The 25361-nt window shown below is 40.3% G+C and overlaps 1 protein-coding gene across 7 annotated transcripts in view; it reads right to left on the bottom strand.

Moving 5' to 3' along the window:
* ZBTB20 (zinc finger and BTB domain containing 20) overlaps nt 1-25361 on the bottom strand; it is a 503536-nt gene that overhangs the window by 140775 nt on the left and 337400 nt on the right. For all 7 annotated transcript variants that reach the window (XM_042031786.1, XM_042031783.1, XM_042031788.1 and 4 more), the window contains one exon: nt 1416-1471. The gene's annotated coding sequence lies outside the window, so the exon portion shown is untranslated. The remainder of the gene's footprint in view (nt 1-1415; nt 1472-25361) is intronic.

The following is a 25361-nucleotide window of genomic DNA, read 5'->3' as shown; positions in this document are numbered from 1 at the left end:
CATATTTTAGGTCTAGAATGAGGAAAAGAAAGCTTTTTCATTGTTTCAGCAAGCGCGTTGAAACAATTATGAACATCCATTTGCACTTTAGCACGCCTTTAAAGAAATTCCAACAATCAAAACACAACTCGAACATAAATTTACAGATTTGCAGGTTTAATTTGTCTCCCATATATGAAAGAGCTATTTTTCTTACAGTGCTGGGGTTTTTTTTTAATTCCAGGCAGCACTTTAACAGTCATCTACTTTTCTCTCTGAACAGGTAGGAGATAAGAATTTAAATTGCAAAGTGGAGATCTAAAGTAACACGAAGTCCAGGTATATTTGGACGTGGAGTTCTAAACCTAAATTTAAAAGCCCTCATTATTTTTGGCATTCACTAAATAGCTTCAGCTTGGACATCCCAAAACAGTGGCTTAAAATACTAGTGGACATTTGGAAAACTTTGGTCTGTCTTTACTTAACTATAGTAAATATTATGAAGTGGTAGTGCTATATTTCCCTTTATATTTCAACAAGAAGAGTCATTGTTTCAAAAGCACTACATTTCACTGCCAATATGTATGAAGGAATCCCAGAAAAATGCGCGTTTTTGTTCCAAATGCGCAAAACCATCATGTGTCAGAACCTGACAAAATTAAAACTCAAATGATAACAAACAAACACTCCCAAAGGCTCCATCCCTTATTCCCCTCAAAAAGAAAAAAACCAAAACTTAAACCAGGAAAACATTAATTCTTCCTGTTCTGGGTCTTGAAAACACAATTATCTGGATAAACATAGCATTTTCTTCAGTTAAAAAGGTCAGCGAATCACCAGTCTACATAGCAGCAGCCAAACTCAAGTGAATGCAACAAGGTGAGAAAAGAACCCTGCATAACATCCTCCAAAGAAACCACTCACAGATTTTTAATCCTGATACTGTTGGATGTCAATGAGAATACAGCCCATTTAATCTTATGAGATAAGGAAAGCAGGTCAGAGAACAGCCAGGAAGTAAGGAAGGGTCCCACACCACAGGATCAAACTTCAGCAATGCTAGTTGCCTGTTTTCTGTACTTGTTTTGCACTTGCACAGCATGGAATACTTTATATTTCATTCTGAATTAGAGCACAACAGCATAATGTCCATCAGAACATGTATATCTCCACACATAAACAGAAATCTTCCATATTGTCATCTAGAAATGTACATATAAATTCTAGATCAATCAATCACACAATGTCACTGAACTAAAATGTTGAGTCCCATAAGGTGACACTGCATTAAAATATTGGACTGCATTTGAATAAAAATTCACTATTGAGTCCTGTGGCCATGGGAAGTAACAGAGGCCCCAGGCTGACTTTGATGGAACTTGAAGAAAATGCGCAACTCATACCAATGAAAAGTACAAAATGTTATAAATACTTACACAAGAGACAAGGAAAGGTTCCTTCAGAGAAAGGCCACAAACTGATTGTGAGTGATCTGAGAAGAAAAGACAGAAAGAAAAAAGGAAATAAAATTGATAATAAACACACTGAATGATATCAATGTAACAATATAAAACAAGGATCAAGGAGACTTACAATTGCAATTCCCACAGCAGAGGAAAAAAAATTGTTTTAAATTCACAAACAACATAGATCTTGAAAGTTTTGAAACTATCTGACCCCAGAACTATGTAGCTGAGAAAACTGGTAATGGTTGAGGAGCCTTTCAGTCCTGGGATAATTCCAAGCCAGCAGAGACTAAATATCCTCTGGTGGCTGTTCAACAGTCTCCGTGAAATAGGCTTGTGGCTCCTATGGAAAATGCTCTTATCACAAAAACACTGCCAGATTTGAATGGCATCCTTCTTAGCAGTCATGCCAGATGACACAGGACTCTGAAACAGAACTCGTCTTCTTGATCCTGACCTTCACAGAAGAGGGGTTAGGCTTATTATTAGGGCTGAGAATACTTTCATTACAGCTGATAGCTGCACAGAAAAATTGTGTTGTCTTAGTTCCTTCTGTCAACAGTATCTCTTGGACTTGATTGATCTGTTACCCTAAGACCCCTAAGAAAAAAATGACTGCATGAAAGTGGAATGGCTAAAGGTTTGCAAACTTCAGGCAGACTACAGGTCTACTATGGAGTATCTAAGCTTTATTTCCAACATATTTATTTCCATATTTATTTCCAAAACATATTAACCTGGGATGAAGCAATAAACAAAATTAATCAAAGCCTGATGCTCTAAATTGTAACAAGAAGACACACTCCTGTTGGACACAGAAAACAAAGGCAGATGCTCCCCAAATGTTCAAAGCTACATATCAGTCCTGTCTCCCATTCCCTTCGCCAAGCTGAAAAAATTGGGGTAGTCAGTCCAGACAGTGCTCTCCAGAAGATTGTTACCAGGGGATCAGGAGAACAGTGGAAAACGACCACGGGATCCATGTGGTGTATTCCAGCACTTAAGACATGGCCTTCAACTTCTGTTTCCTGTCTAGTTACAGGGAGAGATTAGCTCTATCATTCCTCAAAGCACTTAAAAAACTCAGAGAAATATAAACGTGAGTTGTGAGAGTGAAGGAAGAGAGAGGAGCTGTCACAGGAGAGTGAGAGGGAAGGCAGGCAGCAAATCTGTTCAGAGTTGTAGCTACTATTTGTGGGAATTATGGTCCTGGTAGAGGGGAGCGTGAGAGAAAGCACGTGTACAAATCTAGTGGTTGGTTTGCAAGGGAAGTGGAGGAAACACAGCAAAGAGCAGAGACAATCATAAAAACTGCAGGGCAGGAACCAAGATGCTTATAGCATCCTTTGGACAGGCCACCCTGAGAGGCCCTTCCAACAGCAAATTTCTCTTTAAAGGAGCTGACTGCTCACACAAGTAAGGAAGATTTGCATGAGACAGAAGACAGGATGGATTCTGCCCAGACTGAAAAGCTGAAATGAAATAAAACAAAAGGAAGGGCAAGATCAAGCTTGTGGAGAGAAGGTCACTATCCTGCTTTCAGGAATCTATTATTCTAATGAACTGTAACAGGGAAGTTCTCCTGGTGGAGAAAATCTTTCCTAAGCATGTATCCCTTATCTTCCTTTTACATTTCTCCTGAAGACTTAACCATGGAACTCTATGGACTTATCTGTAGTAGATGATAGTGAAGGATTGTTAGGGGCTGGTAGTTGGGTAGTATTTCTTTCAGAATTTTGGGCAGATGGGACAGTGAGCTGCAAACCAGGGAAGAACCTGAGTCAAGAGGTCTGAGCCAAAGAATGTGCCTTGGAGTCCCAGAGTTTAAAAAAAAAAAAAAAGAAAAAAAAGTGGGAGGCATCCAGTATGGGAAAAAAAACCCAACAAAACACAGAATGGAAAATTTTAGGCTGAGGTTAGAGTTTGGCTCTGTTATAAGCAACATAAAACAAGGTCTCTTAAGGGAAAGCATCAAGCAATTTTGACAACATAGATGCCAAAGAATTCTACAAATTATGGCCCGAGATTCCGGATGTGCTGAGTAATGACTTACACCAATATTACCATCAAATTTGCTCTAAGAAGTGAACAAGATTGTCTTCCCTAATTAAAACTGTAGGGTAATTTTAGACAGGCACAATATACTAGAAGCTGCAAACTAGAATCCAGCAAAATCACCAGAACTGAAACACATTGCTTTTTTAAATGACTGCAGTCGGTCTGGACACTTGATTACCAGTTTTGTTCAAAAGAAAATATATGAAAACAAAACCTTCCCTGTAAAGTACTGGAAAAACAAGATGTGTCTGAGGAAGCTATGATTCATTCCAGGTTAGATAACTTCAGAACACATATGCGGGAGAGAAATGGGCCAAATCCTGTTCTCACTGCCCTGTGCAATCATGCTGACTTAATTGAAACCATGAGCAGAACCTGAACCATTAAAATGCTGGGGTGAAACTTTTTATCATACAGCTCTGTTGGTCACTAGAGACATTTAACCTAATTACATTAGAGTAACACACTAGATTTCCTCAAGATATAGTATTATATAACGACATAAGAAAATGAAGTTGAAGAAAGCTGACTGTTTTCCCCAGGTCTCTATGTTATAAACAGAATAGTTACCTGTCTCTATATATGTCGCTTGTTTTCAGCCCATTATGGCTCTGTTTGTTGGGATGGACAAATGGAATCCACTGACTTTTTTTTATATCGAATTCCTAGTATTAATTAATCAATATTACTTGGAAGATGTTGTGGCCACTGAACAGAATAGCCAAGGGCTAATCTTAAATCTGTCCTTGCTTCACTGTGGTCAGATTCTGTTCCCCTTCTCTTTCTTTGCTACATGAATAAATTCCATTTAACTCACAAAGACTATGAGACAAGCAAGGTCTAAATGTTAAGGCTGTTTAGGACTCTAGCTCCCCCTGAGTTTAATGAGAATAAGGTTCATAAACACTGAATAATAGCTATTTACCGGGAGTTAAGATGCTGAAAACCAGTGGTATGAGTTACATTATATAAGCTGATAACAGATTTATGAGGCTAACTACAATTTTCAAAAGTGACTGAGGTGTTCACGTTGAAGTCCATTGGAAGTCAGTAAAATTTTGGCTGCAAACCATGCTGAAATATATTACCTTTGTTAGCTTAAGGATTGCTTACTTTCAACAAAACTAACATCTTAGGTGCCAAAGTCATTTTTGCAATTGGCATTCAGTTGCTTCTTAGACTTTATTCACTAAATGGCTTGAGTTAACCTGCTTCAAGTGCCTTCTTAGAAGCAAATTGGGACAGCAATTCTGCTCTATTTCTGCAAAGTGATTTAGGATCTCTCTGATGTAATGCACTACGCCAAGGTGAGCAAAGTTAGTCCTTTAGCCCCAGACTAGGAAGAAGCAGGCTTGAAGGACTGACAACAAATTCAGATAATCCTAAAATGACTGTTCTTGCCTCAAAGCATTTTCACCCTTTACTGATATGGAACCAGTGAGGGGCACAGCTTTATCATATGTAATATACTCAGTGAATTGGATCTAAGATGCAATCTTGTCTGTCCTCCCATTCTCGGTGCACTACACCAGCCCAGTATCAAAACTAAAATTTACTCCCAGTGGAAGATAAAGAAAATCATTTACTAGAGAATTCCTCAGTTCAAAGGGGGCCAAATGGAGCCAGTGTCATGCTGGGGGAAAAGAACAGACTCAGCTGAAATTCAGTGGAGCCCTTTAAATGATCTGAGGGGGCAAAGAGGCTGCACTGCGTCTCTCACATAGCAGAGACAGATTACAGCAGAATTAAATTGAGGATTTTAGTGGATATAATTGTTGTTTTTATATATTAATGAATAACAATAATACATGATTGTAAACTGAATACCAGGTTTGACATTTAATCTGAGTGCTTACACCATCCATAAATGTTCATAAACGTCACAAGACCCCTACCCTTTGATTGAATTACAATCTAGTATGCAATTTAGGAAACACGGATTAATCTACATAGATTTATATTTCTGCAGGTTACACAGTTATTTGTTGATTTATACCCTTTCCCCCTAAGTGTCCTTTCCATTGAGAATCCAGGAACATACATGCAAATCTTTAATAGGAGAGCAGCTCAAAATCCAGTGACTAGCAGCAGATGGAAGCTTGGTTCAGGGAAATCTATACTAATTATCATCTGCTTTTTGAAGTCACCTCTGCTAATGGCCAGCAAAATCTTAGTCCCTGTGATATCTTCTATTACCTTCACATTACTTGTTACTACAGCCAGCAATCATCTAACATGTTTCTTGGCAATGCTGTGCAATTAAATCGCCTTTCAATCAGCTTGCTGAGGAATCCAGGGATGGAAACTGCTTTAATATTAGGAGTTAATTAAAAAAATGCAGAGGAAGGCAGTCAAATGTTATGTTAGCATACCAGAAATATGACAACACCTTAGCCACAGATGTCACACACAAGGTAAGGGGCCACATCAGGAAAAGCAATGTGGCAATGTAGAGAGGAAAATTACCTTCAAGTTCTCCCTTTTTTTTTTTCCTGTGGTCATGCTACTTGAAGTGACCACCTCCTTTAGCAGTCAAAATATCTGGAATTTCAGTGACCTGTATTAACAGGCTCCACTGCACAATGGTGTTTGCTTGGGGACTGATAATGACACCGGCTCAAGCACTGTGTCACAGCACACAAATGGTCCAAAAGGCCCATCAGAGAAAAAGCAGTTCAGCAGATCTTGACCCACAGAGAGGCCCACTCCTGCTCCTTTTGAAAGTGAGCAAGTCTTTGCAAAGGGCTAACAAGGCACATTGCTTTTCTTCCTCTGCATCTTCACCTCTGTGTGCCTAGCAGAAGAAGCAGCTCCACAGCCCAGCCCTTGTCGTCGTGGACTCACTCATTCATACAAGACTGAGGAGAAGGGCTGGCTACTCTGTTTAATAAGACAGGAAACGAACATCACTCAGTTGAGCTAGTGCTTGGAAAGGGATGAACTGAGGAGATGGTTTTACAACTGACAGCTTATTGCAGGGAGGGAGAAAGCTCACATGGGAGACGACACTGCAAATACAGCTCAAGAGCCAGTTATATGGCCATGTATAAACCCTTAGTCTGCAATACTGGAGAACCAAAATAAAATGATCTTTAGGAAATGACAAGGAGTTTTTCTATGTACATTAGAATTAACATAAGTCTGTGTACATTGGCACACATGTATGTATTTTCATTATGAATCATGAAAGAATTTGAAAAGAAATCTAATCAACTACAGGTGCACATGCTCTTTTTAACGAAATAAACAGCCAAATTGTGGTTCTGTAAAGAATGCAGTGATGACACGACAACAATTTTGAATCAAAATTAATTGATAATATTTCCATCACTCATTTTCCAAAGACAGGGTTTGTTTAGAAGCTGTAGTCCACCAAAGATAATAGAAACGGTAACTGTTTCCTCTCTCAAATTTGAAGACAGAATGCCTTGCTGTTTGCCTTAACACATACTATAAAGGAATTATGACACAGCTCAAGTTTATATTTTCTTTCACTAGTGTATTTAATGTTACTAGTGTACTTAATATTGCTGTTAAATTTGGGCTGCAAAGTGTAGTAAAAGGAGACTTTTAAGTTTTTTTTTGGTAACTAAGAATGGTTAAAATTTTAGCCTTGTCTTTTTCACATCGAGAAATATGTACTGGAAAAAGTAGACTTCGAATGTGCATTACAAATGCACACACACAAAAATGCTTTTATAAACCAGAAAACTTCATGGACCCACAACTAGAAAATACAAAAGAAAAATCTTGCTGGCGTAGATTTTTCAGCACACACTGCTTGCCAGGAAGGCTGGGTAATATTATGTTTTGATAAGACAAATTAATCCAATCCAAATTTGGACTTTCATGTATATGTAAGCTAATTCAAAAAGACATCAAGCTGACTTATTCCACAGGTAACTCAGCCCAAAATAAGTCCTAACAGCTGTTCCCAGTGAAAACACTGAGACAGATGAAACAAGAACAGTAATCTCTTGCATCTGCAAACTGAACTCTAATTATCATTCATTGGAGGTCTCTTGCTCCCCAAGAAGAACTTCAGTCAAGAAAAGTCTCTATACAAAGCACCTCTGAGCAAAACATCTTTAAAAGAAGAGCAGGAGAGTTCTCTGGAAGCAACAGCACATTACAGCTTCAGCAGCAGTTGCTTTAAGGGGCTCAGGGTGAGGGCAACACTTGCAAAATGTGAGAAAGACGAAAGGTTAAATAAATTCTTGTATTGTAATGTAAATGTAGCATTTTGACCATGCATCTTGACTTAAAAGATGGCCTGGAACAGTACTACTTTTATCTTCCTGTAACTAACCACTGACTACATCTTTGAGGGATTTGTTACCATAAGTGAAATCAGGGCATTTTGCTGGCAGGTGCCTGGCCAGTGCAGCCTCACACAGCTCATCCCACTGGCAGAAGGAGGCTGCCCAGCACCACCTCCCAGTGCCACAGCACTGCCCTGTTCCTGCTGCCCACCACCACCCTGGAGTGCTGCACAGACAAGGAAATCACTGCTAGGGGACTAATACCTGGGAAGGGGTGGCCACTGCCAAAATAACTCACAGCACCCACTTCTGACTGCCGAAGGGGCTTGTGCTGTAGGCCAGCTTCACTGCTCTGGTGGCAGCTGCTGCCTGCTCCTGTCTGTAATCTTTCCAAGGCTCCTGATGCCCTTCTCCCTCGTTTTCGGGCCGTGTGTGCTCCCATCAAGAGACTGTGAAGGAGCAAAGGTGCCACTGGAAAGATGTTGGTTGCATTGAGACTGGGTTGTTCCCACCCAGCATACAGCCTGCTCCCTGTTCACTCTGGAGAGAAAAGAGAGGTCAGCTGTTGACCAGACGAGTCGTCTTGGTGGTCCAGAAGCAATCTGGGCATTTCCATTTTATAAAATATGTTGTGTTGGTTACTCTTGGCACTTAGAACTCAGCTTTGAAACCTTAAATAGAAGAAAACAGAAAACATATCTACCTAAATATAAAAGGATATATACCTAAAGGTTCTGGCTGCCTTTCAGGATCAGAGCTTAAAAATTACATCTTGGCTCTGCTTATACTTGTAGGTGAATTTTCTGTTCTGAGGGAGTGTGGTTGAAGTGGCAGCTCACAAGTTGGATCTGTTGTCTTACACTGTAGCCACATCAAGTCATGCTCTCCTTATTGCAAGGTGGATAAGCAATGAAGCATCTTTGCTTCCCTGCTTGGAGGTTTGCAGACCTAGTGCATGGTCCATGTTCCCTACATCCTCTCAAGTACTTGTCCTGAACTCCGCTGTTCCAAAACTGGACTGCACAGCATGAGAAAATACAATCAAATAATACTGGATTATTTAGGCAGATGACACTTGAGTAACCAAAATGTTAAACTGAGAAAGTAAGGTACTAAGAACTAAATGCATCTTTATTAATAATAGCAATTAGTGAATTTACTATTAATAAGGAGATAATTGCTATAAAATCTAGTGATACATACAAATAGGCTACTAATGTGAGGAAGTGACCCTGAAAAAGTTACTGGTTGGGAGCTTTCTATTGCTAATTGTTATTTGCTTTCTGGGTATTAATGTTCCTCCATCATTATCTGATAAATCTAGTGGTGTTGTGATCACTTCTCTAAATGGTGTCCTTGGATCATATGTGGTCCCAAGAGCCATGACACTCCACTGTACGTAATTTATTTCCACAGCAAGACGTGCTGACTCTCCATAATATTTCTTTCATTTTAACATCTGACTAACATTCAATTTGGGACATAAGTACTCTGATATATCATTTTCCCCTGATGGCACTGCAGAGCAGAACTGAAGGGCACTGGCTGAGTGTACGAGTACTGCAATACCTGGAGAACAGGCTGGGCTGGAGTGGGGAACACTGCTAAGCCTGAGCTGCAAGGGGACTGGAGGGCTGCGCAGCGATGTTGGGGTCTGCTGCTGGGGGGCAGAGGGTATGAGCAGAGTTCTGGCAAACCCCAGGCTAAGGTTACACCGGACTTTAAAAATCCAGCTTGCTCTCTTTGGTGAGAGCTGCATGGTTTAGGACTTGACTGTGAGGGTGTTTGTTAAATCAGGAGCAAAATGGCAGCAAGATCATTATGGAAAAGTGTGAGCATGTCAGATCCATCACCACAATCATTTAAAGAAACTGTCAGGATGTTTTCTTGACTGCCTATCCATAAAGAAATCACAACCTGACTCTATGAAGACCTATAGGAAAATCCTAACCTGACAGATACCATAGTCAAGAGCAGCAAATCCTAGAAAGATTAGAGAGCATATGGCTTGTGCTCCATCTTTTAAAATTTGTACTGCTTCGAACATGAGATGTGTTCTTGTGAGAGTACACAACACTTGGAACAAGACGAAAAGCATTACAGAAGGATTTCACTTGCCTTTAAACCCCTGCAGACACACTGAAGTCACCGGGGTCATGCAACTGTATGCAGTGTTAAGCCCTCGGCATCTACAAAGACAGGTTAAGTATGTGTTTTTTCCGAGTTTTCCAGAAGGAGAACCAACTGTTTTTCTCCTACAAGGCCATAATCAATACTTTGGAATTTATCTTTCACCTGTTTCTTCTCACTTTATGCCTATTAAAATAAACCAAAACTACCTTATAAAGCTCCACTAAAATGGCTTCTGGGAACAATAGTCTCCATTTCGTATTTGGTATGAGAACAGCATATTTTGTAGGACGCTGTTACTTCTGTGATGCATGCCCTGAAAACTGAGTTTCAGGGTGACTAAACTTTACATTTCTCTTTTATATGGGAATGAGTGGCTAAAGTGTCAAGAATGCAGTCTCCTACCAATGAATTTGATCCCTCTTATCAAATGATATGATGTTGTTTTATAGGAACCTGTTCCTAAGTTTTACTGCCAATATATCCAAACCGCCTTCCCTCTTGAATCCTTGTTACATCAGTTTAACTTTGATATGCCTCCCTCCCTCACCCTCACCACCAAGGTGATACTGCAGGAAGGGAGTTTAAGTTGTGCAACAGCAGAGTAGCTTAGATGGCATTTTTCACCAACTCTTCTATCTTAACTGGAGTATTCATTTGATAATATAGATAGAGGATGAGACAGCGTAGTCGGCTGAATCAAATCATTGCAAGATGTAATTGAAGGGAAAAGGTAAAAGAAGTCATACTGTAAGTACCTAGCACCTTCTCTAGTAGGACTTAGCTTAGAAGTGACACTCTTGTTCCAGTCCTGAACTTCCTCTCCTGAGCAACCAAAACATCTCAGGCTATCTCAACCTGGGAATTTCCTTTGCTGACCCAGTCAACAAGTAGAAATGATACTTATAACTGAATTGTGCATTATGTTTTGTGAAAGGCTGAATTATTCATAGGATTTTCTAAACTTCCCAGTTTTCCCTAACACAGTACAGCTTATCCATATCTATACAGCTCATCCAGAGAGCAACTAGCGTGCCTTAAAGTTGTGGAGTTCAATATACAGTCTCAGGAGCTTTATTTGTGAAAAAAAAACCAAACAAATCCCCAGCCAGCTGAACATCACCTTTAGCTTTATAGGGGTAATTCTCCTTATTCCCAATTTATGGAATGAAAAAAGGAAAGATGAGAAAGCTAAACTGATCTTGAAGCTGATCAATACTAAGGCAGAGCTATGAAATGAACTCACATCTTTTGATGCCCAGTTTAGAGCCTGTATCACATCAAATGAGAAGAAAAATCCTCACAGAAACCTGAAAAGCCACCTGCATGCTCCTTTCTGTGAAAAAAATCCTTTGATTGCTGAAGCCAAACCAAACAGCAGACACAAAGATTTTACCAAGTCTCTTAGTGGTGAGTCATAGTTTATGCTACTTATCAGCTTTCCTGCAAAGCTAAGTGTCCATTTCACAAAGACAAAACCAAAACCAAACAACTCCAAGAACTCATCCAAACTCAGTTTACATAGTTCACTGCATCCATTCAATTCAGAAATGTAAACCCCTCTTTAAGGGTTGGATTTGAATATAATCATTATATTATTTTCCCAGTTATCTAAAAATGCAACAACTTACGATGACCAAAAAGAAGTGAGTTGGTTTAAGATGCAGCACAATGAACTGGTTTTAAAGTCTAAGAACATGTCACTTCTTTAGATGGACCCTGTCTCATAAGTGACTGCAGAGTTATACTCAGGGTTAGTTTGGGAGACTGTTGGTGGGGGAGGAAAGACTCAGATCCAATGGATACTGTATAGCATGAAAGCAATGCTACCTTTATTTTGCAACCCATTGTTTTCATACGAACATGAATCAGTGAGATAAACTATGCCAATTTCTTCATAGCTGACTTGTTACAGGATATTGTTTGAGTCTTCACTAATGACTCCTTGAGGTTGGATATTACTGTGATTAGAAGTTGGGAGGATAGAGGTCTGAGACCTTTCAAAGGAAATATTTTGTTCAGAACTGTTACAAGAAAATAAAGTCAGCATTACAGTAACTTTAACAACCCAACCAGGATAATGGTCTGCTCATGTAGACAGTGCTTTTGCTATTTTAAATGAGGGAGATAAAGTTCATGTAAGATGGGAAGCTGAGATATCCAGCTATTCAGTCTGGGCAGTCAGAAAGCTGTCAGCTTGAGAAATATGAGTATCTGTGGAAATGCACTGGACAAGGAAGGAAGGTGAAGTTATTAGCAGTTGCAAAAAAAAGAACAACCCCAAAACCGAAAAACCAAACCAAACCAAAAAACTAAAAAAAACCCCCAAAACAACAAAAAACCCCCAAACCCCACAAAAAAAACCCCTCCTTAAAAATTTACTTTTTGTTTGGGGCACAGATAAATGAATTAATGAATCTGAGATGCTTCAATACCCTTGGAAGCCTACTGAGATAGATTTTGGTTTTATGCTAAAGCAGGCTGTAGGCAATGCTATTCTGCGCTGACAATTATCCCAGAAAGTCTGGTGGCTGTGCTCATCACCGAGGTTGGCATGAAAAGTTCTACTGGCTTTACTGAGAGTGAAATGCAGAAGCAGCTCTACATCATGTTCATTTGTAGCAAAGGCAGATAAAAAGCACTCCCTGAAGACAAACACAGGTTTTGTGGGATCTGACTCCCCTCCAGGCTCCTATCTGCTTTAGCCACAAAATCTTAGTTTCCTTATTGCCAAAACCTGACATTAAAATAACTCACTTCCTTAGAAAGCATGATGTGAGAGAATGCATTTTAAAACAAAGCATCCTTTTCTTTCATTATCAGCTCCAGCTTTAATCACCAGCATCTAGCACTTGCCAGTATGGCAGGATCAGAACCAGCAGTGTTTGCCCAGATCCCTTTAAAACCTCCAATAGTGCAAGGTATCTGGCAGAGGTACCACCAGACTATGGTGGATCTTCATTGGAGGATTTCAAGTAAACCATGTATTTGAGAAAAACTAGAGAGTTTCCTTATTCAAAGCACTCAACTATTTCCATTTCAGTGCAAGTGGAATGGTAAAAAACACTGAGAAATGTCTTACATGTGCAGAGCTTTTTAATGCACTCATATCAACAGACCAACCTACACACTTTAAGAACTAAGACCATGTCTCTATCCTAAAAGAGCCTTGAAGAAAAGTTAAGGACTAGACCACAGAGAAGACTCATTTACTAAGAGAGCTATACAGAAAGTGTCTGTGTTCCCTCAAAATACATTTTCCTGGGGACAGGTCAGGGATAAGACATAATATGTAACCTGAGAGATGATCACTGTTTTCTAGCTTCAAAGAAGGGAAAACCATGTGAGCAAACAACCTCCCCCATGTGCACCACACAAAAGTGATCACTGGGAAGAGTTTAATGGAATCAGCTTGTCAAAATGATGAAACTGAAAAAGCTTTTACAGAATATGTCCATGACAAAAACTTTAGCATAATGTATATAGTGCAGAGTGTTTTTTGTCATGGCAAAAAGGAAGGAATATCATTAATTTAGACACTAAGTGTAAGGTTCTGCTGAAAATCTCCATGGGATAAATTGCAGAAATACAGCCTTGACCAGACAAATGGAGCCAGGCAAGTCCCAGGTCTTGTTAGAAGTTATCGAAAGTGCCATTGAGATTTAAAGTCTGTCATCTCCGGTAGATGATAAGAAAAGGGTTGGGCTGTTTTCTTCAGATCTACAAGCATCTGGCTACAGTCTTGCTGGGGCATATACATGATTGGAATCGAAAATGAGCTCTTTTAAAAGTGCTTCTTAAAGGGACCCTATTCATACACAGTACTTTCTCCCCAAATCTTTTATGGGAAAAAAGCTCATTACGGTCACACAGACAAATGCTGTATAATCTTTCACCCTGTCCACTAGCAACGTGTTCAATCCAATTTACAGCACTTCCCGCTATTCTACTTCTGGACTCCCCACACAGCTCTCCTAAATGCATACCCATCCTGACCCACTGCTCCCCACCTGCTGCTCTTTCAATTTCAGGCTTCCCTGGAGCACTGACTGCCATTTATGCCTAATAGCAAGGTGGAGCAACTTGATTATACAACTCTGAAAAGTGAAATTTCTGAGCCATTTTTAGACATAGAAACACCATAATTAAGACACATATTACTGTATGTTGGAATGCTCTGAGACAGGGATGAGAATGGCCTTCACTTCAGGAAATGTCATTTTGTACCCATGACAATATATATTCATCTGAAAAACAAAACTTTCTGATTGAAGTTCCTTTAAACTCCTTCTCAGCTTGCTGACAGATCTATCCTTTCTCTTTACATCCATGTCAGCTCTAAGGGAAGTAAGGGCTGGCAATTAGTAGAGAGAAGTTTTCAAGGATTCATTTACCGGGCAAATTCATACACTTATCTGCCTTTGGAAGGTCCACCAGTAGATTCAATTTTTTTTCCAACAAAGCCTATTTTTTTCATCTACCTTGGGCAATGCTGCTCACTAAAAACATACAATCTGCTTCAAGTACTTGACATTTGGAGCAGGGGTGCATAGATGGCATCAAGCAGTGCAATAGACCATGTCACACAACTGACATACAGCATTGTTTTTGCATCCTGACAGCATTAATGTTAAACCTTGAGCCCTCAAACCATGTACTCAAACCCATGCTTAAATTTAAATGTGTGAATGCAATGGGATTCAAGAATATAATTAAAATTCAACCTTTACTTCAGGATCCATTAAACAGAAATGGACTTATGTAGGTGTTTAAATGGTCTGCTTTGTAAATACAGCTGAAGTAAGAATTGGGAAAAAGAGATGAAGACATCATTGTGAACTGGATACACTCAGAATTAGAGGGGAAAAAAATGCTACTGTGAAATTATAAAAGATGGTGACTTCTTTTAGAAGACTAAAAGCATTTTTGATGCAATTCTAGATTTCCTGATACTCTATAGCTTCCTGGTTAGGGATGCAGTTTGATTTTCTCTCACTATTTTTCCTTAAGCTAGTCCATCACCACTTGGAGAAGATCAAGCCAACTCCTGGGCTGATTCCTTTACCTGCACAAGGGAGGTGAGAAGCATGTGCAAAAAGCCATCTCTCACAGTACTTACCACTTACAGGGCAAGCTGATAGTTCCCTGCCTGAAAGTGTATGAACACGTGATTTTTCAAGCCTGCCTGCTTGAATGTTTGTGCAAAGCAAACATGCAAAGGGTGTGACTGCAGCCCGAGAAAACTCATTTAGAAAAGTAAGCGAATACTCCTGGACTTTTTGCCTGTGTGTGCATTAATGTCCACACAGTTGCTCTTTTATTATGTGTAAGTGGCCTTTCTGGTTGACACTGAGAAACAGAGCATCAGTCTCATCCCAAGGATACATGCACATCTGCCAGCTTCCCTCATCTGTCAATACAAACATGCACAGGGTAGGAGCAGGGGTGAATCAGAAGGACTGAATGGGACTGACAATAGGGCTTGCATCAAAGGTAGTATTTCCCCCTCTCTCTGAAATGCAGACATTTTACAAGCCTTTCTCCCTGAAGGAATTAGGATTAGACTTCAAAGCCGCAGAACAAAACAGAGTCATACAGGCACACAATTATTGGACTAAGTCCATGGACAATGATACCAAGGGGTTTAACGTTCATGAGATCTTTTCAGGCTGTTGTAGTATCCTTTCTGTTCTGAAAGCTCTCTTGCCAGAGAAAGCCTCCAAGCCCTCTGGTAGCCTCTGTATTCACTGGCATGACAGCACCATGTGTCCCCAGCCTCACCGGTGGTATCGTATTCCCACTAGAAAGATTCAGTACACATCTTTCGTGTTTCTTAATAAAGGAAAGGATTACAAGGTACTAAGAGTATCAGACTTAACCCCACCAGTTCCTCTTTCACCCCAATTCTCTTCCAAGATACTTATTACATCAATTCTAAATTAATTTATCTTAGGTAAACAGCACAAAAATATTATAAACAGAATCAACTCTTCTTCAACTTGCAACACATTTTTTTTTCTTTCACATTCTTTACAAATAGAAGAGGAAAAAAATAATATATGTACATAACGGCAAATGTTCTCCCACTATTTTTCTTTTTTTCTGTTTTTTAAACTGTTTTTATCTTATATAAACAGTGGTGATGGAACTATAAACACCATTATTCCACCTCCATGTTAATACTCTTATTATCTTGCATAAACAGAAGTGAACGAATATGTACATGACACCAATCAATCCTTAGGAAAAAAAAAAGAGAGAAGTTTTTATCTTTTATAAACAGCGGAGGAAGAACTTAATGAATTCAAAATGTAGTTTTCCTGTTTATATTATTATGATCCGAAAGTAGAAACCAAATGATGTATATTCAACATCGTGCACGCAGCCAGTTATGAAATACTTTCTGCTGACTTCAAGAGTAAACGCAGCGCCAGTGAAATCTGCAGGTCTGAGGGGTTTGAAAACTGGTGGTCTGCCTTGAACCACAGAGCAGGGAATGTGTTGTCTTCTCCTATGATACTTTTCCAAAGTTCTTCAGCCCCTTCCTTGAAGGGCCACCCAAGATAAAACAAAATAGCTCAATCTCTATGATGAACCCTTAGTACTTGGTCTTTCTGGTGAGATTGCCAGATATGGGGAGGTAATTAATACAGATGGGTTTTGTGTAATGTGGACACCTGCCACTAGAAACTGGGCTCAAACCCCTAAGTCATTTCACAGAGGCCACCCAACAGCTGTTCGACAGTAATGACTTTGGGGCATGATTGACCTAGGTCAGATTTAAACAAGTAACTTCAAGCTGATAGGCTCCATGTCAGTACTAATCTCCATAACCACCCACGCCTTCTGCTTTCTTATTTTTGCGTGTGCTTTTTTCTGGCTGATCTTCTAAAGCCCATCTCTCCGAGCCTGAAAGATTCTTCCCTCTACCTCATACATCAGCCTTAACCAGGATGAAGTGTAGTTGCAATTTTTTCCCCTTTACCATAGTTTTCTATAGTGGATCCTCCCTTCCTTTGCTTTAGTCATGCGGAGTCCACCTCTTTCTCACCCTAAACTGTCAGCAGTGGCAGCTGGGTTTCCCACAACGGGTGAGTAGAGGAGATTCTTTTTTTCCAGGGCCTGTCCATTTTCAAAAAAGGGGCTGCTCTCCAGGTTGATGACGCTCTTCTCTGCTGTTATACTTTGCAAAAGCAAGATGCATTTTGTTTCAGCCAGTCTGGGCATAAACACAAGCTGGGGTCTCCTACATAGCTGGGAGCAACTGGCAGACCAGGTGGTCAGCCTTGCATTTCCTTCAAAAACATTTATTCTGAAGCTCCAAGACTTTACACAACTTTAACTTGTATCCCGCTTTCCCATCCCTAGAAAAGTTGGGATCTGTGCACAGGAAGGGAAGATCACTTGAAAAATTAGGACCCAATTCCACTGAACAGATTTTAACAGGATGCATGGTTTGAACCACCTGCTAAAGCGCAAAAATCTCTTCTATGGGTTACTGTACGTACTAAGAAGACCACAAAGGAAAACATCTGTAAAAAAATTCAGAAAATTTGAGATATTTGGGCCAATGAGGGACTGCAGATCTCCCCTGTTCTAGGAATTAGAAGAAAGAGTTTTGCTTGGCAGCAATCTGCTTTGCTGCACTTCAGACTGTGAAAAAACTTTCCTAAAATTATAATTGCTCAGATAATCATGATGCACTGATAGTGAATATAGAAACAGTGTTGTCCTGACTTGTTTCCCTCCTTTGTTTTCCATGTATTCCACTTATTTTCTATATTTGTACATACTCTGAGATCCAGTTAGTGACCCTTCTGCTTGTTATTAGAGAAGATCCCTGAGATCCACAGCTCTGGTCAGCAGGATCTGTCTGAATTTTCCCTCCTCACAGGCATGTTAAGTCTACAATTTGCAGCCTCTATCTATAAAGGCTTTTTCAAGCACCAAATTAAACACACAGGGAGAAGTGAGGCCTTTCAGAGGAGGGTAGCCAGAAATAGAAGAAAAAAAACATATTTCACCATTTGTTTTGAAAACACCAAAAATGATTAAAACATATTATAAATGAAACCAAACTAAGAAAAAAAATATCTTACCATATGAACAAATTCCCTGCCAAGTTCCATTTTTAAATCAAAGCCATTTTAGGCTCATATGTTGAAGAAGAGAGTCTTAAACTAACAAACTTATGTAATGGATTTTAAAAATCTGCACAGACGTGCTTAACTGAAATTGCCAAATCTGTTCGGACTACATGAGGAGAGAGGAGGAGGAAAGAGAAGGACGTAAAAAGGTTTGGGATTCATCTGTGCAACTGCCCCCAAGTTGAGACTCCCTTTGAAGTTGGTTCCAGCTTTCAAGGAGCCAAGAATGATGACTCACTCTAATTTAGTTTCTCCCCCTGCCCCCTTTCAGTAGACCTCAAAATCTGGGACAAATACTAACAGGCTTCCTTACCCATAGTAAAAATTATGAACTTACATGTAGATAGCAAAGGGAGAGAAAAGGGAAAGAGGTGAGTGGGAAGTAAAATACAAATCCACAAAGACTTTCAAACAAGAAGTAACAAAAGTTAGGGAGCTTTTGGGGTTGGCAGAAAAACGTAGACTATAAACCAGGACAGAAATGAACTGAGTGGTAAGCAAAACACTGTTAAGTAGCGTGAACAGAAAAATGTGAATGACAATGAAATACTTGTATATCTAATCCATCTTTGGAATAGTTCTTTTCACCTAAGAAATACCAGGTTTTGTTTTTATGAAGAGGCTATCATTGCATTCTTCTAGGTAAGTATAAGAAAATATAAACGGTAAAAGAAAGGATTACTCAGCCTCTTGTGTAGCAACTGAAAAGGCAAAACTGGAGTTCTCATTCTGCCAAGCAAGGACTCCCTGCTTCAAGCACTAGACCTCCTCTTTCCCCCTGAAAACTATCCTGATACTCCAGCCCTATGCAACAAGAGTCACGCAACTTCTACGACCTCCCCTCTGTGAAGAATCGAGATGTGAGACCTGCCTTGTACCTGGCCTTTGAAATTCTCCAAAGCCAAGTGGAACACCCTCTGACCTACTCAGAAGTGCACCTGCTTCTCTCTCCACGCCAAATTTTGGGTGGCCAGGAAGGCCTGCTTACCCTCTCTCAGACTACTCAAGTGACCTTCTAAGTCTTCCTAAGAGTCGCTTGCATTCCTTCATCTGACATCTGCCAAGGTCAACTAATAGCAGGCCTCCTTCTTTCCCCTTCAACAGATTCCCCAACCAAATGTTGTTCCTTTAGGATTTTGGCGTTAGCAATAACAACAAAATTACATCTGCATCGGATGACTGCATAGCCTTGCTTCCCTGGCACGTTTCTGCTCTCGCTTTCCAGTGTTCAGACAAGATTGTGTCTGGATCCAGGTTTGAAAAGCCCTTCAAAGTCCACAGCTCATGAGGTGGTTCAGGGGCAATGTCCTGATTTAAGCCTCTCTCTGTACTAATCTGACAAGAATGCTGTGAAGACCAAAGGGTAAAGAGCTATAATTGCTTAGTATAATCATAGGAGAGCAAAGGGGGTTCTGCTGCTTTTTAAAAATTAAAAATGTGTTCAAGTTCAAGAATGCTTCTCTGTTAAATTTACACAGAAAAATAATCTCAGCTCATAATGACGAACAATGACTTAACAGGAAAAATAAATCACAGCCAGAAGGCAAGTCCCAGGATTGTACAGTCACTAGAAGATACAATATATATGAAAAGTTACAATAGGGCCACAATAAAATATCTGCATTTGGTGGCCTAAATCACTCTCTCTGTTAACTCCTGTACAACCCAGACATCTGCAGATGTTTCTTCCAGTGACACTTCTGCAACCACAAGGCCTAAGAAACACACTGTCAGTGATGCATTCTCTACTCCACCACCTTCCGCGAAGAGCATGGGTGTAACCTAGGGAGAATTCACCTGAATGGGATGAGGGAGTGCAGAAATCACCTCAGGAATGTCTCATTACAATGGGATTTGCAGACTGTTTATACAGGCACATGCAGCACTCTTCTTTATATTCCTTGTTTGGATTGAGGTCCTTTCATGTGAGGCACTGAAGGTCCAGGTTCCAGGGAGCCTGTCTCTCCCAATGGCAGAGAACCACTGCCTTGTGCTGCCAAGTGCATGCAAAGGGCACGATGCTTTAGGTCTCATTTCCCCAAAAGAAAAGGCTGGATAACAGTTTCTTGGAAGGTCCCAACAGTACGTGGCCACCAGCTCAGACTGAGGAAAGTCTAATCTGAGCTTAATTATTGCTTTGTTATAGCTTTAACGTAGGAATTAGCAACTGATATTAAGGTTGGACTTGATGGTCTTGGAGGTCTTTCCCAACCTTAATGACCCTGTGATATGCCTTCATCATCATCCCCAAAGGGAGGAGCTGTACCAGGTGAGTCTGGCTACTGATCCTGACCAAACCTTTAAAACAGACTGGGAAAGAGGCAAGGAAACAAAATACCCATGCTAAATCAACCCATTCTCAGGGTCTTCCCACAGCAGGAAACACATGCTTTGGTAAGTCGTTATTTACTTCCCTACTTCCCTGTGCATCAGATTAATCAGTCCTGGGATTTGTTTAATACCAAAAGAAGATGGACATTTGAGCTATACTATACAGCAAAATATCAGAGACTGACATATAAGAGACTGAAATATGCCTTCATTTACACTCCCAGTTGTACAGCTGTATGAAACCTTCTAGGTTGTGCAGGTAGAGGATGGCTTTTGTTTAAAAGGTCTAAGATGACTGATTCTAGAAGGTCCTCATGCTCTTGGTTTTTACCAGCTTCCAAGAAAGTTGTGAGTGCTCACATCCTATCATAATGATATGGGAAGAGTCATGCATATTCAGATATTCAAAATTTTAAATTCTAGTAAAAAAAAAAAAAGAAGAAATAGACACTTTTGTTTTATAAATGAAATAATAACAATAAACCAAAAGTATAACTCCCCCAGCTACAGTTCATCTTTTCTGCATGTGTAGAAGTGTCTTTCTGGGTAGAAGACCAAGGCTGTGCTAGGAAAATGAGTAATTTCCAGCTGGGGAAATGAAAAAAAAAAACAACATATAATTTGATCAAGGGAGTGATCTCTTTTCCTTTCTCATATCGGTATTTGCTGCCAGATATGGGAAAGCTGTGACTCAAATCTGCAAATGCAACTGAAAACATGACTGCTTGCAATGGAATGTGCAAGTACTTACAACCACCTCTTTAAACAGAAGTACAGAAGGAAGGATGGTCTCGGGGCTAGTGAGGCTTTGCAGAATTATCACAAAATTCTACCAGCCCCATGGTGAATAGCTACTTCAGAGCAGTTAGCCTATCACAGCTATCTGGCACCACTGGCTGGACAGGTCAGTGATGAGCAACAGTGGAAAGAGAAGATCTTTTAAGACCTCCATCCTGCCAACAACCTGCCAAACCCCAGATTCCCCACACTTCTGCACCCTAGAGAAATCCAAGATTACGCAAGACCTGTTTAGAACAAACTGCTAAGAAACAAGAACACCTGGGTAGTATTCTTTGAAATCAGGGTGACTCATAGTGAATCCCAGGGCAAATAAGTTTGGTGTGAACACTTCCGACCAGTTGGAGGAGAACTTGGTTTTCCATAGGGCTAAAAAAGCATGCAAAAGTATAGCAGGAGACAATTAAAATGCATTGCCACACCACAGTGATGCTGTGTTCTTTTAATGGGCCCATTCCTTCAACAGATGTTTGAGCAGCGGGCTGCAGCCTGCTATAGCTGCACCCACAGAAAACGGACATGTGCATTGTTCAGTTTTTGGAAAGTACTCTGTGGCCTTTCAGAGTCGTGGTAAAAATGCAAGCCATACCTGATCCCAGCTCCCAGGAATAATTAAGAGCCAGTGCTAACATCTATTCCAATTCTGATTTACAGCTCTTGTCAGTATAAATACAACTGTCCTTTTCTGCCACAGGGAAGGGTGAACTGCCTTGCAAAAAAATGCAAAGTGGCCTGATCTTTTACCCAGAACACTGCTGAGTAACTAATCCTTTAACCATGCCCGTTTGGGAGGGAACAACAAAAGCAACAGGCATTTTCTTCTGGGAAGTGTTGCATATTTGGACTCGGAACCTTCTTCAAACTTTAAAAATGCTGATGGAATTTCTGAGCTCTTTATTACTAAATACATACAATGAACTTTTGAAGACTTTGTTTAGACATACAATGCATTTTGCTAGGCCTATGACACTAAAGGACAAAAAATATCCTGTTCAACACAGTTCTTAAATAACTTATAGTCCAGTTTTGAAAATATAATTATTCAAAGGAATTCCTACAATCTTGGATACTTAGCTAAACAACTTCCTGATTTGAAGCCATAAGTACTCAAAGGTGAAATGGACAGAAAACGGATGAAGAGTCTGGAGCTATCTTCAGAAAAGCTGGTCCTATCAGTCAGCTTTGCCTTGGATTTCAAGAAGCCAGCATTAAATGTGGGATTTCATTCTCTGCTTTCATATTCACTCCATTGTATGATTTAGTCATTTTTTGCCTCAGTTTTCCCGTGGCACTATGGAAAAAATTCAGTTGTAAAATAAACTGTTGTTTTAAAATGACAACACGTAACTGTCACAAGAAAAACACCTGGATCCCTACAACACAGTTCAAAAAGGGGAGAAGACCCAAGTTCCATCAGCCCTAAGACAGTCAGTATCTGAGATAGTGAGAGCCTTAGCATAAAGGTTCTGCCTCGAGTGAGCTTTCTTGCAACTTCTGCTCATATTTCTGAGAAACAGGAGTCCTTTGGAAAAGGAAAACCAGATCAACATAGAAAAGAAGGGCTCTAAATGGAGAAATCTTGTTTGCTGCAGCTCTCCTGCTGACCATTGAAGTTTAAATGTTTTCAGCCAAACATTTAAAAATACTTATACATTGTGGATGTCCTCAGGGCCTTTTGTCCTTTTTATATCTAATAGCAAGACAGATATACTGCATTAGGTACAGAACACCAGATCAGCATTCTTGCAGAGCAGATGGAGCACAGATGGAGGATGCACCTGACCTCAATGCTAGAGCAAAAAGAATTGGTATGACTTAGAATCAGTCCCAGGCACTGGGATGTCAAATGTTGTTGCCACCCAGCCCTCCATCCACCACTGCTACAATGCTGTCTGAAATGCTCATGGAACAGATTTTGAAGCGTCATGGCTCACAGTTCAAGGTAATAAAACAAATCATAAGCAGTGACGGTTTTCTTGAAAATGTTTGGTAATAAATTGGTACAGTTCAGGGCTCGTTGCTTCAAAAGAACATCAGATGTTTGTAGAGCTGGGATAGAGCTTGGGCAGCTTGGGCAGGTAAGTTTACTTACCACACCAGTGCAAGCTGTCTGCACTCATGAGTCAAAATATATGGCTTTTCTACCCCCTGAAGTGACTCTCTCCCCTTTTAACCCTAGTGCCATAGCAGAAACTGTATAGCCAGAGAAATCTGGGCTTTCTCACCCTTCTTTGTCCCCGCCTCCCCTGCAAATGGCCCCATGCTGTGGGCTCATTCTCTTCACCTTTTTATGTACTTGTATAGTCCACACTTCCCATTTTTGCAACAATTATTTTTAAAGTACCCTTTATAAATCAGAGACATGTACGTACAGGTGGGAAATGGTGGCACAGAAAACCTAAGGCTAAGGTTTGCAATGGTATTTTGATTCCTATTTCCTAGGAATTCAAACCAACTTTATCATCCACTTCATCTGCCAAGAAGAGTGGAAGCTCAATTACCTGAATATCAGGCAAAACCACTAATAAGTATCTGACCAGTAAAAGGTTCAGATTAGGTAGGCATTTTTCATTGGAATAAACAAGCTATAAAGAACACAACCCAACTTGAGAGAAATGGAAATTAGCCTGTATCCTAAACCAAAGTAAAAATTACTGAACTTGAAGCTTTAAGTGGTGCTTGGACTCCAATCTGCTTATTCTGAAGTGCAAGCACAGGCCTCAGTGTCATTTCCACTATCACTTTCTTGTTTTCCTCTTTCTGCACCACATACCATACGACGGAACATATCATGAAACTGAGTATCATCTGGGTGCATACAACTAGGACGACTTGAGATTTTTCCAATAGAACATATGGCCATTGGAAGATGCCGATTTATCAAAAGTGAAGCCCTGAAAATACAACAATTTCAATGAAATTTTGTTTAGGGAAAAAAATTGAATGATCTGCTACAATCAAGTCAATATTGCATCTCAATATTGCACCTTCTAGAGGGTTTTTTATTCAGATGGAATTGCATAAAAGACATTAAAAATAAAAGGAGAAGTCAGAACAAATGTAGTAAGTTTTTAATGGACTATCAATTAATTTTTTGGAGCAAAACCAGGGGCACTTATGCCAGAAGAGGAAGAAAACACACACCAACCCTCTCTTCCCCTGAACCAACCCACAGAATCCTACAGTGCTCTGAAAACCTGAAAATGAATTCTCTCTTTTCACCTCTCGTTCTGTGCACATGCTAAAAGAAATAAAAATCAGTTCAGCTTTGTTATGCAAATGAGAGCAGGATACTTGGGAGATAGGTCTGTATTTTCTACGTGCCACAGAGCTGCAACATTTCAGACATTTCAGACCATCTTGTGAGTGGCAAGTGGAGGAATAACAGTGAGGAAATACTGTGGCTTACAGGATCTCCTGCCTAAATGCTACACATATAAACCTAAGCACTGTCAGTGAAGGCTACTGAAATCCTAGGGCTACAGTGATTTCAGCAGTGGCATCAGTGTGTCTGTGGGCTGGGACAACAAGGTCTCTTGCAGGAGGTGGTAAATGGGCTGAGGTTGCACAGTCCCTCTGACTTTTTGCCTGACACTACCAGACTGGGTCTGCAAAAAGTGTTGTCTGAAGTACACAATCAGAGGATGAGACTGTGCCTCCTGATGCAGAGTTCGGCATGTCCCAGGCTGTGAAGTGCTGCTGTGGGTCACGGCCAGCTGGGTCTGTGCTTCCCAAAGCACCACTACTGGGCCCATGGCTCTATGCAGATTTAGCACAAGGATCAAGGTAAGTATACCAAGCATGGAAGCACGGCAGATCCCACACAGCAATATAACCTGAGGTTAAACTCCCCATACCAGCTCTCATCTCCTTCCTGATAATGTGCTAAGCCTCCAGCCCTGCATTTGTCTAAGCAGTATGGCTCTTGGAGAAGAAACATTACGTTCTGCTCTGACTCCACGGGGGGCAGAACCACCATTCCCACAGCAATCAGAAAATGAGAGACATACGAGGACATAGTTCAGGCCTGAGAAAACCTTACCCTAATTGCTGATTACTAAAGTACCATAATGTGCTAGAGAAGAAAGGATTCCTGAGAACATCAGGACAGGACATTAGCAGATTAATATTAATCTCTAGAGTTCCAGATTCATTTCCTGTCCATGCTAATGTCCTTTTGATTACTGCAG

The sequence above is a fragment of the Corvus kubaryi genome, unplaced genomic scaffold, assembly GCF_017639235.1.
Source record: "Corvus kubaryi isolate FWS band 111438036 unplaced genomic scaffold, C.kubaryi_AGA036_p1.0 37341, whole genome shotgun sequence".
Lineage (NCBI taxonomy): Eukaryota > Metazoa > Chordata > Aves > Passeriformes > Corvidae > Corvus > Corvus kubaryi.
The sequence above is the reverse complement of the archived record's forward strand: the minus strand, read 5'-3'. Positions and strand labels throughout refer to the sequence as shown.